This window comes from Alligator mississippiensis, chromosome 2 (assembly GCF_030867095.1).
Source record: "Alligator mississippiensis isolate rAllMis1 chromosome 2, rAllMis1, whole genome shotgun sequence".
NCBI classification, from domain to species: Eukaryota; Metazoa; Chordata; order Crocodylia; family Alligatoridae; genus Alligator; species Alligator mississippiensis.
The window spans coordinates 188,289,786-188,310,646 of NC_081825.1; positions in this window are offsets into that span (position 1 = coordinate 188,289,786).

Genomic DNA, 20,861 nt, shown 5'->3' on the forward strand with positions numbered 1-20,861 from the left:
GCTTTTCCAGGCTAAAGAGCCCCAGGGCTCTCAGCCTGTTATCGTAGGGTCTGCTTCCCTGACCTCTGATCATGCGCGTGGCTCTTCTCTGGACTCTCTCAAGCTTCTCCACATCCTTTTTGAATTGTGGAGCCCAAAACTGGATGCAGTACTCCAGCTGTGGCCTCACTAAGGCCGAGTATGGGGGGAGAATGACGTCCTGGGATTTGCTTGAGAAGCATCTATGGATGCAAGCCAGCGTTTTGGTCGCTTTACTAGCCGCAGCATCGCATTGCAGGCTCATGTTCATCTTGTGGTCAATGATGACCCCCAAGTCTCTTTCTTCCATAGTGCTAGCCAACATAGCACTGCCGAGCCTATAAGGATGCTGCGGGGTTTTTTTCGCAAGGTGGAGAACCTTGCATTTATCGGCATTGAACACCATCAGATTCTCGTCTGCCCACTTGCTGAGCCTGTCCAGGTCAGCCTGGATCACCCGCCTGTCTTCTGGTGTGGATGCTTTGCCCCAAAGTTTGGTGTCATCTGCGAACTTGGCCAGTCTGCTTCTGACTCCAGTGTCCACATCATTAATGAAGATGTTGAACAGTATGGGTCCAAGGACAGAGCCCTGGGGGACCCCACTGGTCACAGGACATCACGATGAGTGACTTCCATCAATTACTACCCTCTGGGTCCGACCCCGGAGCCAATTTTCCAGCCAGTGGATCGTGGAGGACCCAAGGCGACAATTGGCCAGTTTCTCCAAGAGACGATCATGGGACACCAGATCGAAGGCTTTTTTGAAGTCAAGATATATGACATTTGGCGCAGGGGTTTGAATCCAAGCCTCCCATATCCCAGGTGAATGCTAAAACTGCATGCTATTATATATTCTAAAGCAAAATTCCATAGTCTGTCCTCTTTTAACAGTCCCATATTACTTAAAAGGTTAAATATGTATTGGGGGAGAGATTTAAACCTGGGCCTCCTACATGCCAGATGAGTGCCAGCTCCACCCTTTTCCCCTTTCTTACCCTCCTACCAAGGAAAGATGGCTCCATGTTCAGCTCACAGGCTTCTGAGGATTCCTTCCTAAGGTGACTTACTCTTCTCATGCCTTGTGCAGCGAAGCTGGCCACATAACAGGACTCAGAGTTCAAAATGCTAGCAGTCACAGAGCCATACAGGGGGTACACATTACAGGCTGAGTGGAACAATATCTAAGTACCTTAGAAGGTCTGGATCAAGCTGTTATGTCGCAAATAAAACAAATAAAACAAATAAAAAAGGGCAGCACAAAGCACACCAAAGTACTGTGTGCCAGGACAAATGCAGAGACAGGAGAGTGGGCAGCCCAGGCCTGCCTGCTCCCCCATCTCCATGCACTATGGACCCCCTGCCCTGCCCCAGCCAGCTGCTCCCTGGCTGGATGGGGCACATTGTGCCTGGAGATGGGGTAGCAGGCAGTTCCCTGGGATGGCTGCTCCCCCATCTCTGTGTGCCTTAGCATGGGGGCTCTGCTGTGGAGCCCCCAAGATGAGGCACATTGAGCTCCCATTTTGAGGCACATTGCACCCCAGCCAGCTGCAGAGCTGGCTGGGGCACAGTGTGCCTCAAGATGGGGAAGCAGGCAACTCCCTGGGCTGCCTGATCCCCCATCCCCACATGCCGCTCCCTGGCTGGCTGGGACACAGGGTGCCTCGCCATGGGGGCTGCCTGCTGGCTAGCCCCACATTGAGGCACCCTGTTCCCTAGCTAGCCCCCTCTGTAGAGTAGTGGAACAATGCATCCCACTGCAAAACACAAAAGCAGGGGTGTGCACTGCAGCACAAAGTAGCAGCACAAATTTGTGCCGCTAGTATTTGTGTTGCTGCAAACACATGCCCCTGCTCGTGTGGACATGGTCTTCAAGAGCAACCTAGCAATCTAAGCTTTGAACCATCGTTCTTTCACAGGGTCCAGCTTGACCTATGGCCTTGATATAACAATTCATCAATGTCCTTTTTTTGGTGGATGTGTTGATTCACCCTTGTAAACTAACAAAATGCCCTCTGTCATTTCTAAAATGTACAATTTCTACTTACTTCCTACAATTCCTACCAACTTCACTAGGAAGCACCATTCTCTTTGAAGAGACAAGATAATAAAGTATAGGGCCTCTCTCTCCTGCACCACAGATGCTTGGTGTGTATAATATTGTTTACAGAAACTAACCATTTTTCCTTTTAAGAGAGTTTCACTGATAAGTACAAAAGTCAAATCTTAGCAAAAGGTCATGACTTAGTCAGAAAGGACATGTACGTAGAAATGAAGACCTGGGCAATACAGTTTACATGCTGTGGGGATGAGGTGTTGCAAAATGCATCAAGGGAACTTAGGTTCCCTTGACACCCTAGCCAGAGCTGTGGCATTAGGCAATGTATTGAGGCAGACAAGAGTTTGACTATATATTTCATAACGTGGCTATGCTGCTTCTACTCCCATAAATTCTGGCAGCAAATTAGGAACCTGCCAGAGTATGTTTATACCAGTATGACTTCTGGCAGCTTGGACACAGGGAAGGGACAGGTGTTGAAGGGCCAACAGAATACATGAAGATGTATATATCTATATTCACCTTCTACTACGTCTGCTGCTCTAAGCTACACATGTCTACTAGCTGTTGAGCAGCAGCAAAAGCCTCTTGTTAGTCAGACAGCTGAAGCTGTTCTGTTGGCAGAACAAAGGAGGCGTGCCACGATAGTGGAGCTGCAAGTGTGGGCGCACTCTTAGCTTTGCCACCCAGCTGTGAAAGGTTAATGCTTGGAGCTTCTGTAGGTATTCACATACATGAAAGTGATTAATGTTTAACAGATATGTCATTATAGCAGTGGAAATTATAGCAGTGCTTCAAATATATCTGCCATCCCCTCCCCTTTATTTTTCCAAGTGGTTTATTACTCAGCCATAAACATTGACTGAATGGATCTTTAGTGCTCAAGATCTCAATCTGAGAGTACATTTTTAATTGATTTCATTCTTGTTTTAAAAAAATAGCAACAATTTAAAATGTATGCATATTGGTTTGGCTTGTTCCAAATTTCCCAATGATGATAAATAAAATATATACCAGAGGCTATCTATCAAGAGAGAGATGTGTTTTCTAAAATCAAAGTGACATGGGAAATTGTATTGTCTTCAATGACTTTATATGAAAAGGTGGGGGGGAATGGTGAAGAACATGGACATCACCCAGAAGGCATAGTTGGAGACTCTCAAAAAGGTTTTGCCATTCATTAGAGCTGGCTGAATATTGACATCCCTCAAGCAAGCAGGAGGAACAGGATTTTTGCAAATTTTCTCACTTTTTTCCTGGTTTTTTTGGGGATCAGTTCTCATCATATACAACTGGATTTTGCAAGGAACCTAATAATGATACCCAGCTCCTACAGTGCTTTTCTTCTGTAGAATCTGAGAAGGCGAGTGCCATTACCCCAGCTTCCCAGGTGGGAAAGCACAGGGGCAGGGCTAGGAAAAGACTTACCATGGTCACCCAGTAACTAGTGGCAGATCTGGGAATTAAACCAAGGTATCCCAGGTCTCAATCCTGTGCACCAATTATGAGATCTGTATTAAGTGATGTAGGAGCACAAATCTTGATCAATGTGCCCCAAACTCATGTGGGTGTTTTTTGTTTGATTGTTTAGAGTCTTACCCGAATTCCTTCATAGACCCTTCTCCTGCAAGTTGGTAGTAGACTCAAATGGATCCCTACTGACTTTGAAGCCATTGGAAGGATCAGAGTATTGTTTACTAGGGACTTGTCGATTCCCTTGTACACAGTAATGTAATCAGGAGGCTCAAAGCCTCCAGTGAATGATGCATGTTTTACAGCCTGCTTTCTCCCACCCACCTCCACCCTTCTTGTTCCAGGGGATTCACATGAAAGCTGTTGCAACATAGCTAGAAAATTTAGAGTGCAAGCTGACTCATCACAGCACCTTCAGGAGGCTTTCTTGCCATTGAGGGGACAGGGGGTGGAATTTATTTTAGTAAGCTTGTTCTTGAAAAGCTTTTCTATTGAGTGAAAACAAGTGGGTTGGGAAATCTGGAAACCAAGTTGTGTGGCAAATATAATGTATAGTACTAGGCCCAACTCTGTCAGCCTAACACCAAGGGAGTAAGGTCCCCTTTAGTGTAGGTGAAATGGCGGGATCTGGTACAAAGTCATCTGACTGAGAAAGGAGAGAATGATTCAGAATGCATGTAGCTCAAGGAAGGTGGGGAAGGTCCATTACCTCCATTTTAGAGATGGGAAGCTCAGACACAGAAAGACTAAGGGTATGTCTATAATGTGTCACCAACACAGGCTACTTTCAAGAATATCCTACCCATCTGCTCCTGTCAAACCTGGGAATGTGGCAGTGAAGTTGCACCAAGTCACTGCATGCGACTGTCCTCAAGCACACCATAAACAGAGGTTGTGTCACCTCAGCATACCTGGGTTTGGTGCATGCAAGTAAGAGCAGATGGAGGCCCATGAGCAGCCCTCTCCATGTTACAGATCTACCTTAAGTGACAGCCATGAGGTCACCCAGGAAACCCATGGTAGAGAACAGAATTAAACCTAGATATTCCAAAATCCAAACTATTGCCCTAACTATGGGATCATTCTTCTAGTTATTATCAGTTCTCCCCCTTTGACTATCAAGTTGTTACCACAACTCAGCTCACACAGTATCTGTCATGTACAGCTGCTGTCATCACTGATGCTGTGACATCAGAGCAGTCAATAGTGGTTTCAGAATGGTCAAATCAGTGGGAACAATAACATTTCTGGGTTTAATGTGCATAGGTAGCACTTAGATGTGCAGAAGAAATGCAGAGCCTAAGGTATTGCCTTCCTTATTCTTGCACCCTTTGGAGCCAGGAATTATACTGATTCTTTGTATCATGTCCCAGCCTATACCATAGTATTAGTCATGGTTCAAACACATAGGAGAGATCCCCTGCCTCAGTGAGTTTGCTTGACTTGTATTAGTATCTTGTAAAGGCTGGAGAAAGTGAGGGTGATTATTATTCCCATTTTACAGATGGATACTTTAGGCCAGGAGGAAGATCAAACAGTTTGCTCAAGCCTACCCTACTTGTCTGTCATTTCTACTGTAAGCACATAGTCAAATATCACAAAATGAGTAATGGAGACTAAACATTTCAATCTGTTTAACCTGGACTTGGGCCAACCAGCCCTTGTCTTAGTTTTCTAGTTGGGAATGCAAAATCCTTCTTTGAAATGCAAGAAACAGTCACACATTTACCCAGAGTGCCTGTGTTCAGCAGCAACTTCCCAACCTGCACATTCTGTGGGTTTATCAGGAGATGAAGCTCTAGGGAGTGAGATTTCTCCTGCACAGCCTTTTTGAGCATAGGTCATTCCTTGCCTCTCTGACAGATAGCCAATTCCCATAATGCCCAGTCTTGTTTCTGTTGGCCTTGCCATCATAGTTTGCCAAGCTTTGCTGAGTAGCAAAATCAAAGTATGACAGTTGTTATCGTGTATGAAGAGAAAGCCTGGTCTTGTAATTAAATAACAGGACTTAGAACCTGGATCTTATTGCTTCTGTGATGGATTTCCCATGTGACCTTGGTCAAGTCACTTACCTGCTCTGTGCCTTAGTTTCTCCTTAAGTAGTATAGAGGTTATAATATTCACAAGTGTGCCCTAAGGATGTTCTCATTAATCTCAGCACCTTGAGATATTTGGCTGGAAGGTGCTGTAAAGCAACAATAATTATTTATTACAGAGTTGTCAGGAAGCCATATGTGAAGATGAAGAAATTGCCCACTTTTGTGCTCTGGCTATCTTATGGTCAAGAAGTTTGAACCCTTCCTGCTAGTCCAACTCCTGATCCTCCAGAATAGGTCACAGTTTGAGTTTGGGGAAGTGAACTTTAAAAAGCTGTGCAGGACCCCTGCCATTCCTCCAGGCCCAGGATAGATACACTGACAGCTTTGTTATGTTTTCTCTAGTTGGTGCTATCTCTGTCAAACGTCAAGGCTAACTACAGACAGTCAAAAAGCCTGAGGCTGAATTGATTCAATCTTCTCGGGTTAGTCTAAGCTGTGTAGATCAGAGGTTCTCAAGCTGTGGACTGTGGACCACCAGTGGTCTGTGAGCTCCATTCAGGTGGTCTGCAGAAAGATTGTGGAACAATCGAGAGTAACTGTACATGTAAGGTAAGGCTACTGATATTAAAATATGAGTTGTGTGCTTTGATTTGTAGAACAAAAAAAAAGTTTATTAAGTGGTCCGCTGAGACCCTCAGCAATTTTCAAGTGGTCCATGGAAAAAAAAGTTTGAGAACCACTGGTGTAGACTGAACCAATAAGCAAGTGAACAGACATTCACTTTTGATTCAGGAAATGCAACCACTTACCAGAAGTAACCCAGGCCAGAAGCTGAGGGGGCACTAGAGCATGCCTCCATGCTTGGCTGGAGCAGACATCTTAGGCCAAGGCTAAACCATCCATCCAGTGAGGTGGGATTTGCGGGGAGGTAAAAGCATCCGGGGATGCTGGGGGAATGAGAGTTAACTTGAATCTGGAGGGGATCTGGGACAGAAGTTCAATAAACTGATTTAACCCAAATCAGTTAAGTCTGGTGCTACATCCACCCAGGTTTATCTTAAACCAGTTTTGGCTATTTTAAAAGTGGTTTATGCACACTGAACATCTGCTGTGTTGCAGATTTGAATGGGTTTCCGACCACTTATACCGGTTTATGGGTAACTTCTGTCCTTAGCCCAAAAGTACTAAAATTATCCCCTATGTTTTTTAACTATTACATTCCTCTTTTCTTTCTTTTTTTTCTTTTCTTTTTTGTTCCATTCATTTCTGTCCTTATCCTTCCCATAACAAGCACCCTTTTTCTAAAGGGCCAACATAATAGCTTTGGTGTGAAAACAGTCTCTGCAATGGAAATGATTGTCTATGTCACAATCATGTCCAAGTTTTCCTTTGCTATTTATGGTATTTTCAATACCAATAAACTTGAAATTCCAGGCTATTTGTGGCCAAATCAATTTACATTAGAAGCTGAAATCTGCTTATAACTTATTGGCATGGTCATGTGAAGCAGAAAGTGTGTTCAGCTAGATAATCAAACTAGTTTTTTCTAAACCGAGAACAAAGGCAGATCTAGGATTCTGAACAGGTGGGTCTGGATGGTGTGGTGCTTCATCTCATATAATCAGCACATATTTTTCTCTAGGTAAAAAGAAACTCGAAGCTTTACTAATACACTAGGGGCTTAGGGCTATATGATTCAGTTTAAGATAGAAGCAAGAACAAATAACTTTCCTGTAATTAATTAAAAACAATCTGCAAGGCTGTGAAATAGGAGTTTCATTTCCAGGAGCAGCTAACAGACAGCAGAACTGCAGAAGAAAGGTTAGCTGGATTAGTGGGATTTCAAGACCATTAAAAGAAGAGGGGGTTGTTAATACCTGTGGAATGAAGAATTTAGAAGGAATCTGGTAGACTTTAATGAGCCAGGAAGTCAATTGATGCTTTCATTGCTGCCTGACTAGAAATGCGGCTGCCACTGCCTGAAAGCTGGTTTTCAAGTTTGGGTGGACCAGGAATCAAAGTGGCATGCAACTGCACCATTTCGGCCCCCCAGATCCACCTGTGACTAAGAATATCCAGTATTGGCTGATAGGAGAATCCATGAGATTCAAATTAAAAACTCTTCTCACTCTCTTTTTCTACCTAGCTTTTTGTATTCTTCAGTTTCACCCCCAGCACAGAGGAAGTGATATTAAAATCTGTGGACATGGGTAGAAAGACAGTTTTCTTTGAAGTCATTATTGTGAGCGAGAGCTGTGAAGTGGCATAGAGCTCAACTGCTGCCTTTCTCCAGTGCTGCCAAACAAGCAAGTTTTTCAACATAGCAAGAATCAATGGCTAATGGCTATCACACTTCGTGTGAAAGGATCTGCACAAAAGAGATCAGAGAGCTTGATTTTTAAGGCTCTTTCTGACCCTGTGTATCTGCAGACTCAATTCTATAACAGAAGGAAAATCATATAGACAACTTATGCCAGGAGCCCAGCTGAATAATGGGATATAAGAATAATGGGATACAGCGGGCTTATTACGTTCAGTGCTCTGGGTCCCAACAGGGTCTAGAGATGCATCTGGAAGTTGAGTACTGGGTATCCATTGGAAGTTAGTTTGAGATGCTCTCCCAGGCAATGGTGATGTTGGAGGTCCAGCACTGCATCTTTTTTGGGCTTACCTGGACATCAGCTCCATTTAAACAATGAATCGTGGAAGATCATCTTATGTTCATCTCATCACAGTTGTAGGATGACATTCTAGAAACTGCTGGTAATTCATCACCTTTCGAAACACTCTCCTCACTTGTATACTGTGGATAGAGAAGACTGGTATACTCTCTTCCCATTTTCTAGAGGACCAATGGATTTGAGCAGGTTGTAGTAGGATGAGGAAAGATGAAGAAAACTAGGGAAGAGGTAGATAGAAAATAAAAATGCCTCAACAGAAAAGTGCAGAAAGGGAGAAAGAAATGGGAGAATGAAAGTACTGTAGAGCAAGTTGTTTTAATTTATCATATGCTTTCTTGAGACAACATGTGGAATCCCTGATTGAAGGGTAGCGTGGGGATTTTATAACAAAAATATTTATGACAATCTTCACTGGGTTGTGTGAGGATGGTAAAGCGCCCTCTGCACAGACCAGACCCCCTCATTGTCTATCAACGGGGTTTTGGAAGCTCTCTTCCAGTAACTGAGTATTAGGAACCTACTTGGAAAATAAGCATCAGTATCCATACAACAGGATATGCCTGACTATTGGGCTCTACCACAGAATTGACAGAGCAATTTTAATATGAATGTGCCAAAAAATAATTCAGTGGCTCTGGACTGACATGTCAGCCCTGATGGAGATAAAGTGTCTTTTTTATAGACTTAGAGTGATTGAAAAGCTTCCTGAAAGCTGAGTTTATCAAAGCCAATCATTTCGAGATGATAACAATTAAATGACCAGCATCACTACTGGACATTATATGGAGTTGTGTCAGGTCCTGGTTTTGGAAATTAAACATTTACTAATGGGCTAGAAAAAAAAATGTAGGACTATTTTTTTTCTGGTGCTCTGCCTCTACAGCTAAGATCAGGTATTAAACAATACTCAGCCCCACAACATGTAGAGTCCTTCTGAAAACAGCTGTTAAGATCAGAATGTACCTTTATGCATCTAAAGTCTGACCTCCTGCCTCATACATGGGCTGTAGGATTTCACCCACTTAGTTCTGTTTCAGGCTCATAATTTCTGGTGGAGGTGGGGCACATTGTTTAGAATGACGCACGCTTGATTCAAAGGTGATGGAGCATTTATCACGTCCCTAAGGAAATTGTTCCAGTGGGCAATTACTGTAACTTAAAAATTGCACTATATTTCCGGTCTCAATTTGTCTGGCTCCAGCTTGAATTTTGGTATACTCTTGTCAGCTATACTAAACAAGTACCCATTGGCAAAAATCTTCTCCCCATGAAAATGCTTACAGGCTACAATCAAGTTACCTCTCAAACTTCTGGATAAAAAAAGATTCAAGCTTCTATAGTCTGTCACAGTAAGGCAGGTCTCCCGTACCTTAGATCACTGAGCAGCTCCTTTTGGAACCCTTTCCAGCTGTCAATGTCCTTTCTGTAGGGTTGGTACAAGAAGCAGGCACTGTCCTACATTAATGGTCTCTCCTGCCATATGCAATGGTAATACTACCTCCCTATTCGAATCTACAACTGTTTTAGTTAGGATATTACAGTGGTTATCCACTCTAATGCTTAACTCCTTTTCTGTACCATTGCTATCCAAAACACCATCACAGATTCTGTGTGTGTAACTTTTATCATTATTTCCTGAGGACATGATCATGCGTTGGCATTTGAAAATCTGCCCTGCCATCTTTTATAGAGTTTAAAGTATGTATTTTTATAAGGGTTGAATTGGGCAGTCCTACAGGTGTTAAGGCAATGAAGGTGTATTCAAGTGACCTAAATGACTATTAGACAGGAAAAAAGCATTGCATTTAAGTGTACAGATGAGTCAGGGGAGACTGAAACTCAGTAGAACACCAGGAACAGTCAGTTTGTCCCATAAATATGCACTATAAAAAGAGGCTTGAGCCTCTTACAGTTTCTCTATGTAGCCATTCTTTTTGTAGATGATTTAATTATATGTTTATCTAATCCCCCTCAATATCTCCCACTGGTCTTGGCCTAATGCAACAGCATACAGACACTTGAGCAATCAAGAAGTTGGGCTTTAGTTGTATTACTGTCCTTCCAGTTATTGATCTGTGTGGAGACAAGTTTCACCTGTCCATGAAGGGAGTTAAAAGCTATTATATATATATATATATATATTAATATTATATAATAATAATATTATTAATATTATTATTAATATATATATATTATATATTTATATAATTTTGAGATAAAAATTGAGTAGCAGCATCAATACTGGGGCATAATATGGAGTTGTGTCAAGTATAAATATAAATCCAAAGCCAATGAAATTCCAAATGCAAAATATCTAGCTCAACATCCATTTCTATCGAAGTCCCTGTCCAATATTTTCTACTGGGACAGCACCCTATGTGCCAGTCCCAGGCAAATCAGCCTAGGAATTCAGGTGCCCTCCCTCCTTAATTTTTTTTACCAGATTTAAAACTATTGGTGAATGTTAAAAATTATCGATATTTACATGGCTTTGTGGATATTCAAGAGAATGTAGGACCCCAATCTTAGCCAAAAGGCCAAAAAGTCAGAAGCTCTTAGTGATGTACTGCACCTAAGAGGTAACAGGTCTGAGACTCCATAGAGTTGCATTTGTGTAACTTAACTTTACACTTATATCCTTGTATCCAAGAGCAGAGAGTCACTGAGAGACTCTGTGGAAAATAATTTTGACTCCTTTTACCAGGACTAGATAAGAGAAAAATTATAAATACTGGATGTTGAGGACAATAAAATACTAGTCAAAAGGTTAACCTCTCTTTCTAGCTAACATTTGAATATGTCTAGTTAAAATGTAAAGTTAATAACAAAAATTACGCAAATCATTCTACTAATCCTAGACTGGAACTCAACCCATTTAGGTTCTAAAAGCTTTTTAGTTTTCTTCCTGCCTTCAGATAAGATCGGAAGCAGAAAAAGTGAAATAAAGTTTGTAAGACTATTTTACTGAGCTGTACTCTGTGCAAGGAGGACCATAAGTAAAAAGTGCTTTGTTGGAAATAATAATAGAAATATGGGAAATATTCTATTGTGAATGGCAGATTTGTAATAGTAACTCAGCAACATGTTAGAAAAGAGATTTGTGGGCTTGATCCTAAAGTTAAAGGACTATGGTAGGCTTTTCATGAGGCCCTATAACAAGACTAAAGTTAAAAAAGGTTTCTACTCTGTTACATCATTGGGAACCTGGACTTAATGGGCGGAGATGTGGACACATAATGCACTTGGACATTGAACATAGTTATTCTTACAGGAGCTCCCTTTATGGGAGGAATGTATAACTATGGTAGTTTAAACAATGCCTACACTTCCTATCTGAACAAGATCCAAGAGTACTTTAGAACTGTATGTTGCAAGTGCGAACTCCATACATGCTGCATCTGGTTGACCCAAGCAACATGTGTGAGAGCCAGTCTTGCAGTAACACTCCCCAAGGATGTGTCAATGAGACTCTATGAGGATGGCTTTCTCCCCCTGTATAGAACTCTTTCTTTGGGGCCTTTTTCTTCTCTCTTACTTCCCTAATTAGCATTTTATTCATTTTCCTTAAGCTGCCCAGTATGTTCTTTTCTCTTGATGCAACAATGGGATCTCCCTCTACCACCCATGATGATGCATTCAGAGCTTCATAAACCTTGTAGTGGAGTATGCTTTGGCCTTGTCTGTACTAGAAAGGGCTTGCTAGTATGTCGGCACAATTACACCAACGCACCTCACTAGTAGAGATTCAATCTATATTGGCAAGAGAGTTCTTTTGCTGGCATATCAGCTCCCCAAATAAAACCTTATATGGCAAAGGTACTAAGTTCAAATGTTACAGGAGTTTGGCTCTTTTTACTACCACTTTAAAATATACATGAATGTTTATTAATAGTGAATTCCCACGATCCCCAAACATGCTACATATATCCCAAAATCTCTTTATTCTGGAGAAAATATGTGGACGTCATACCCATCTGCATGCATTACCCCCTGCACTCAGGAGACACACTGTGCCTACAATCTTCCCTTTCCCGTGTGAAAAGAGGCCTCAGGCATATCATACCCCTTCTTTCCTCCTAAAGAGGCCCCTTTTCCCCCTACTGTTCTCAATTATTCAGGCTAATTCTTAACACTTATCTAAAACAAAACAAAACAATCTTTGATCAAAGACATGTTCATAGCCAAGCTATGGGGAGGAAGGGGCTGGGAGTCCAGCCAGTCATTTAAAAAGCATAAGAATCATTTTATTAGAAATGAGATAGCCCTCATATCGTCTACCCAGAGCATTCAAACAGCATGAGTTGCACCCTCTCCCTCCCACCCTGCTACCAAAATCTGGAGACTGGTTTAAAATCACATTGAAGTATATGTATGGCTATTAGATTTTTTTCCACCTCTTACATGTCCACATTCCTCTGTGCAAAAGGACCGCAATCCCATCCTCAATTCCTTCCTAGAACTTCAAGATGAAAGGGATGATATAAAAGAGTAAGCTGGAGGTGCTAAACAGTTTACAGATTTAGCTATGCCAGCGGCAGTGAAGACAGATACAATCTGAGGGGTGCTTTCAGTCTAAAAAGTTTAAGAAGCACTGGCTTATGTGCTTAAACTTACACATGTGCTTAAGTGCTGTTTGGGGTCAAAGTGCTTGGGAAAGAATGGGAGAACCAGCTAGCATATTGCAGTGAGCACTTGGGCACTGAACCAGTATTAATGGTAGATGATGATAAGTTCGAGTTTGGTTTTGGACATCAATATTTATAAATAGCACAGTGATGGGAGGCTCTGGCAGCCCATCATCACTGATGTAAGCAGGAACTACAAAGTTTTGTTGCAAGATCAGTGATTTCAGAACATGTTACGTTTGAAATAGCTCCTTTGTCACTGTAGTAGTACCAGGTCCTTAAACAGCAGTCCAAAATAGAGCTGGTCAGGAATTCTCAGATAAAATATTGTTTTGTCATAAAATGCCGATTCATCAAAACCAAATCATTTTGTGGGAATATACCAGCTTCAATGAAATTCCCATCAGGAAATGTTTCTTGGGTCCAGAATGGAATTTTGGGAGAAAGAAAAGCTACCCTCACTTGCTGGGATGGCAGAGGCTGAAGTTCAAGTCACTATTAAACCTTATCACAAAGCTATTGTCTATTCTGGAGTGGAAAGTGAAGAAAGAAGTTTTTCATGAAAAACTTCAAAAGGTCTTGGTTTCTTCCAAACATTGTTCATAATATTTTTGCAATTGTAACCATTTACACAAAATGGCAAAACTGTTTCTTGCCCAGCTCATGCACAAAGGCCATTTGTTTACAAGGGGCAGCTTAGCTTGAATTGGCCCGTGCCACCTAGCCATCTACAAACTATAAGAACCAGGTAAGATGATGACTGGACATGTGAACAGTTTGCATTTGAAGGACAGTGTGTCTAAAAATCCACACTTAAGCCATGAATTCAGCATGACAGCTTCACTCAAAGATGGAGAAGGAGGAAGGAGAGGTGAGTGCTGCCCAGAGATTGAGACCCACATTATCAAACATACCACTGTCTCAAAGTACACAACCTGGTGCTCCACAAAATGGCCTGAGATTCAGAAGCATCAAGCAACAAGTTTGAAAATCAGGTTCAAGTTGGGCACTCATAGCCTATGGTCCACTCTTGAAACTGTTGGCTGAAGCTGCTAGCAAAAGAAGGTACAAACTGAAAACTGAAAACAACCTAGGAAAGCAAAGAGGTTCTGGTTTATTGCAGAATATATCTTACTGTTCTGCCCACTATGAAATGAGACCTAGTTACAAGTAGTGGAAACAGCAGATGTTTAACTGTCATCATCATCATCATCGTCTTTCAGACTGGACATAAGGAAGAATTTCTTTACTGTCCGAGCCCTCAAGGTCTGGAACAGCCTGCCACCGGAGGTGGTTCAAGAGCCTACATTGAACACCTTCAAGAGCAAACTGGATGCTTATCTTGCTGGGATCCTATGACCCCAGCTGACTTCCTGCCCTTTGGGCAGGGGGCTGGACTCAATGATCTTCCGAGGTCCCTTCCAGCCCTAATGTCTATGAAATCTATGAAAACATCATCATTTCCATCAGAACTGTAGCCAGAGTTGATTCTAATGCATTTTCAAGGCAATTGACTTATGTTTGCTCTTGATTAAAGCAAGAAGAAAGGGGAAACACATTGTCCTCATACTTCACTTGACTCAGGTTGGCCAGAAGAGTTTTGTCCAGTGGATAAAAAAGAGGGGTGAATATCATGAAACATATGGTCAATTCTTGGCTTTGCCATTGACTCACTGTGGGATATTAGGCATATGGCTGAAGGGTGAATTTTCTGAAGCATTGAACAGCCACAGTTCATGCTGATGGTAATTAGGCCTGTAAATGCTTAGAACTCTGAAAATTAGGTTGGTAAGTAAGTGAAGACATGAGCCTAATTTTCACAACAGTTTCTTCAGGTTTAAAAATCCTGACTGGTAGAGGGAGGCAATTTTTGTGCATTCATTAAGTATTATAAAGTATATTTAAATCTTCAGCTGAAATGTACCATTTCAGGGACAAAATCATGTCTCTATTACTGAGACAAATATTATCGTACAACCCCTAGCTCCTAGTTGTCACAAGGTCAGGGAATGTGCTTCTGAAACCTGATACCGCAGTGTCCATCATTCTGTTTACCAAAAACACAAATCTGCTATAATCGTTATCAGAAATACTCCATGCATGTACTCATAATTCTGCTGGTTGTTCAAGCTGTTTCTAGTTACTGTTCTGGTCCTGTGTCCTTGCTATCAGTTCAAGATCCAGTGTCATATGCTAAGCTGTTGTTGTTTTTACAGGCACTTTCATTATCCATTTTTATTTGGCACCACAAGCAATGTACAGTAGCAAGATTACTTACGCATTGGGAAACAAATGATGTTATCTGTTACTGTTCCAATAGTTAGGTTGAGGCATTGTAGTCTAGTGGTTATGTTAAAAGTCCCTGATCAAAACAACTACTTCATTTTATTCCGCTAATTGTATTCTCCGGGTACACATCAAAATGATTTATACCCAAAAGACCACAGATTTTGAAGGTTTGTGATCGTATAAATTGAGAATCTACATAAAAGCCTGTAGAATTTCACCCCCAAAAGACCTGGCTGTGTCCTATCTATGCATCTGTCTGTCTCACAAGACAATATAATCACGCCGAGTAAGACATCAGCTCACTGAACATAATCCTTCCTTGAAAGATAAAGCAAAACTGGAGTGACCTCTCCAGGGTGCAAAAGCCTGGGCAGCATATATGGAGTCACTGATCTGCCCACACATTAGTGTCCCCCTCTAGCCTTGCTGCTTTTAATCCAAAGGAAAAGTAGGTGCCAGTACATTTGGAACCAGCTTAGTCGCAGGAGGTGCTATAGCAAAGGAGATCATCCATTTTTCCATCTATTGGAGTTCCACTCCTAGATTGGCTGCCAACCAGAGTTAAAGACCCCAGTCTACCCTATCACAGAGTGGACTTCAGCCCTAGAGGTTGCCATGTTATTTAATCACTTCCTGACACTCTGCAATAAAAGTTTCAGGTATGTATAAACTGGCTGAAAACTTTTGGAATGCTTGATGGTCTTGCCTGAAGAGGAAGGACAGAGAATCGGGTATAACAGGGAATTGGTGGGACAGGGCAGAGGTTCATTCAAAGAACAGTGCCAAGCAGCCTCCTAGAACTTATTATTTTAAGCATGCTAGCACCAAACATCCTTTGCTTTGAGTGGTGCTATATAACACATAGTATGAAACAGTTCCTGCCACCAAATGCTTGTAGTCTAAATGGGAAACAGAGACACAAAGAAGTGAAATCATTTCCCTATGTTATAAAGCCAGTTAGTGATAGACGCCAGGATGGAATCCATGTGTAGGGAGTTATTCACTAGACCACCAAGCTTCCTACACATGCTAGGCCATCATCTCTATACAGATTTTCTTCTCCAGGCATACCAAAGCACACAAAGCTTTTAAAAGAAAGAAGCTGGAAACTTGTGCACAGCTTAATCTTCATAACCAGTTTCCTTGTATTGAGTTCAGAAGATAAAGGTACCCTGCGGTACACAGAAGACTCCATTGTCAGTCGTACCTTCCTCATGCTGGCATTGCTGCCACTGCTGATTGGGAAGCAGTTAGCTCTGTTCACCACATAGAGCCATGGGAGTGCACAGCACAGAGGGCCCAGGCTTAATCACTCAAGCCTGCTCTGGGAGAATAGGGGAGTTATCCCAGAATTCACTGGGAAACAATCATGAAGGGTTTAGTATACTACAGTGCCAAGAATCATCGAGTGTACCTCCCAAATTCCTAACAGCAACAGGGAGGACATAACAACCCAGGAACAGCTTTCCAGGGTTGTTGCTCGCACCTGAATTTAGCTAGCCTGTGTTCTCTGACCCAGGTATAGCTCACCTGAGCTAACCTGGCAGTGAAAACCTACCCCAAGTGCAACCAGGAATTGGCCCCAAAGCTCAAACTTCAAACTCCTGCTCTAACCAATATTTTTTTTGAAGCTTGAAAAAATCCCTTCCTTTCATGTAAAGATTTTCTTTCCCTGTGGCCAAAAAAAGACACTCAGATTGTGATGTACCAGAATTCAATATGGACACAGCATATGTTACTTCTTTATCATACGTTTCAATGCCAATGTCAACTGTGATGTCAGGGCAGCTCAGGGAGCAAGTGTTGTGGTTCTGAGCACTATGAAGTTGGCACCCCATGTTGAGCTAGCTAAACATCTTAAGGCAACTACCCATGCAGAGACTTTACTGCTGACCTGAATGTGATGCTTATAGGTAAGGGAACAGTTTAATGTGACTCCTAGGTAGGTTGGAGTATACTCAAGGGGAAGGATGTGATTGCCTAGTATGATATTCAGCATGTTCGTGGCTTAACAATTGTCTGGGTGAAAACGTGAAAATATTGATTTATTGATGTTCAAATTTAAGTGCCACAGTGAGAGATGAGTTCTATGTCAGTTCTCAGTGTCTCTTCCAGTTCTGTCATGTCTATTCCTTGGACTGTTATGGTGACATGGTCAACATACATGTATTGCTTAGATGTTGTATGAGGGAAGTCTGAGGTATATACATTGAAAAGTACTGGTGCTTTGGGAGACTCCATTCTTCAGAACTCATACTCTGCTTTTTTTCTCCTTGGCTAGAAGTGAGTTTGAATGATGTGCTGAAAATCATGTTCATGATGAAAGCATGTAGCTTGCGGTCAGGTATCCCAGAGTGCAGTTTACAATTGAAGTCTTGATGCCATACAGTATTACAGGCAGTTGTGAGGTTGATAAAGACTGCACCTGATTTCTGCCTCATTTCAAATCTATTTTCCATGTCAGATGTAAGTAATGTTACTTGGTCAGTAGTACATGAATTTTTGTGAAAGCCAGCTTCTTCTTTTGGGAGCTGGGGACTAATTATGTTCTCTATTCTATTCAGGATTATGCACTCCAGGAGTTTGTATGTAACACAGTAACGAGATGGGTCCATAGCTCTCTGGATCCTATAGTAGTTTATTGGGTTTCAGGATAACAATGAAGTCAGCTTTACTCCAGATTTTTGGAAGTCTGTTACTGTCTAGACATTTATCCATGAAATTCTGAAGCCGTATTTTCATTGTGGTTCTGAGCTTGGTAACAAATTCTGGGAATATTTTATCTGGTCCAGCAGCCATGCCAGCCTTGATTGCTTTAACATTTGTGTCGAACTCATTGTCAGACATAGGGGTGGTTTAATTAAGACTGGCATAGGGTGATTTGAGTTGTACACAAGACAGATGTCTAAACATTTCTGTGTGTTGCTTGCTTGAGTTACTGTACTTGCTGTTGTTGTACAGTATTTTCATGTTGGAGTTTGCTGACATGAGGCAACATAGGTTTTTTGGTGCCTTTGCTTATAAGGCAGTTAATGGTGCTCCATGCTTTATAGATTCATAGATTTCATAGACATTAGGGCTGGAAGGGACCTCAGAAGATCATCGAGTCCAGCCCCCTGCCCCAGGGACAGGAAGTCAGCTGGGGTCACTCCCAGCAAGATAAAAGTCCAATTGACTCTTGAAGGAATCCAAAGTAGGTGCTTTCACCACCTCTGGCGGCAGTCTGTTCCAGGTCTTGGGGGCTTGGACTGTAAAGAAGTTCTTCCTTATGTCCAGCCTGAAATCATTTTGGAGAAGTTTGTGACTGTTTGATCTTGTCATCCCATGGGGTGCTCTGGTGAACAGGCACAACCCCAGATCCTGATATATATCCCTCATATACTTATAGGCAGCCACTGAGCCTGTGCTTTTCCAGGCTGAAGAGTCCTGTAGCTCTCAGCCTGTCATCGTAAGGCCTGTTTTCCTGTCCTCTGATCATGTGCGTGGCTCTCCTCTGGACTCTCTCAAGCTTCTCCACATCCTTTTTGAATTGTGGAGCCCAGAACTGCATACAGTACTCCAGCTGCAGCCTCACCAAGGCCGAGTACAGCGGGAGGATGACATCCTGGGATTTGCTGGAGAAGCATCTATGGATGCAAGCCAGAGTTTTGCTCGCTTTGCCAGCTGCAACATCACATTGGTGGCTCATATTCATCTTGTGGTCATGTCCCCCAAGTCCCTTTCAGCTGTGGTGCTAGCAAGCGTAGCACTGCCGAGCCTATAAGGATGCTGTGGGATTTTTGTCCCAAGGTGGAGTACCTTGCATTTTTCGGAGTTGAAGGCCATCAGGTTTTCATCCACCCATTTTCCGAGCCTGTCAAGGTCAGCCTGGATCACCATCCTGTCCTCGGGTGTGGACGCTTTACCCCAAAGTTTGGTGTCATCAGCAAACTTGGCCAGTCCGCTTCTGATACCAATGTCCACAGCATTAATGAAGATATTGAATAGCGTTGGCCCAAGGACGGAGCCTTGGGGACCCCACTGGTCATGGTGCACCATGACAACTGACTTCCATCAACTACCACTCTCTGGGTCCAACCTCGAAGCCAATTCCCCAGCCAGAGGACTGTGATGTAGCCAAAGCCGCAGTTGGCCAGTTTTTCTATAAGACGATCATGGGATACCAGATTGAAAGCTTTTTTAAAGTTGAAATATATGATGTCAATCTCTTCTCCCTTGTCCAGGTGATATGTCACCTGGTCATAGAAGGAGATGAGATTGGTCAGGCAAGACCTGCCCATAACAAACCAGTGCTGGCTATCCCTCAAGAAGTTGCCTTCAGCCAGTTTGTGAAGAATGGTCTCTTTGATGATTTTCTCCAAGATCTTCCCAGGGATGGAGGTCAGGCTGATGGGCCTGTAGTTCCTCAGATCTACTTTCCTCCCTTTCTTGAAGATAGGCACCACATTGGCCTTCTTCCAATCTTCGGGCAGTTCACCTGAGCGCCACGAGTTCTTGAAGATCCGTGCCAGGGTCTCAGCTATGATGCTTGCCAGCTCCTTAAGTACCCTGGGGTATAAGCTGTCAGGGCCAGCTGACTCAAAGGTGTCCAACCTCTCAAGGTGTTCCTTCACATGGTCAACATTGATGTGGGGTAATAGTTCTCCCTTGTCCTGGCAGTCCTATACCATATTGGGCAGGGCCATCCCTTGGGGCTGGTGAAAAACCGATGCAAAATTCCTGTTGAGCAGGTCAGCTTTTTCCTGGGTGCCGGTTGTCAGTTGACCCATATGGTTTAGCAGGGCTCCAATGTTGCCCTTGCTTTTCCTCTGGCTCCCCACATATCTAAAAAAGGACTTTTTATTGTCCTTGATACGTGTAGCCAGTTGGAGTTCAGTTGCAGCCTTGGCTTTCCTGGTTCGCTCCCTACAGGTCTGAACCAGTGCAGAGTACTCCTCCTGTGGGGTGGATCCAGCCTTCCATCCAACCTTTCTTTTTAGACACAGGAGGTCCACTAGATCCCTACAGAGCCATGGGGGCTGCTGTGCCCTTTTGCTGCCTTTCCTCTGAGATGAGATAGACATTCCTTGAGCTTCCAGAATCGCTCCCTTGAGGAGCAACCACCCTTCCTGAACACCCCTCCCCTTTGGGTTGTGGTCCCTTAGGGGTCCCACGTGCTTGTCTGCTCCAGTGGGTCATATCCAACCTTCTACAGTAGTAAGCCATCTCTCCTTTTTTAAATTGTTCGACGTGGTAGCCAGCTGTTCTGTAGTTCTTTTTATGGTTGCAGGGTCACTGCATTGCTTGATGTTGTTAAAGAGCTGTTTGTTCATACTACTTGTCCCAGCATGGCATATAATGGCTTCTATAGCCTTTAGGTGCACAGAGTTTGGCTATTTCAATTAGGCAGCTTGTAAATGTATTGTAGCTGTGATCAATATTGGTTTCTGCTGGTTCTTCTAGTTGGGCTGCTCTCTTGCTGGTCAGCCTTTGGTATTTCTGCCAATCCGCCTTTTGAAAGTTCCATCTCGGAGCTGGTCTGGATGGCATGGACTGAAAAATCATACCGTCAGTGCTAATGAGTGAGGTTCTGTGCTGGGATGATGGAAACTTGTCAAGTACTTTTCTTATCAGTATTTTACTCGAGTCACCCTTCCACCAGGCAAGATCTGGATTTGTCTGAATGTTTCAACCTCCAGAG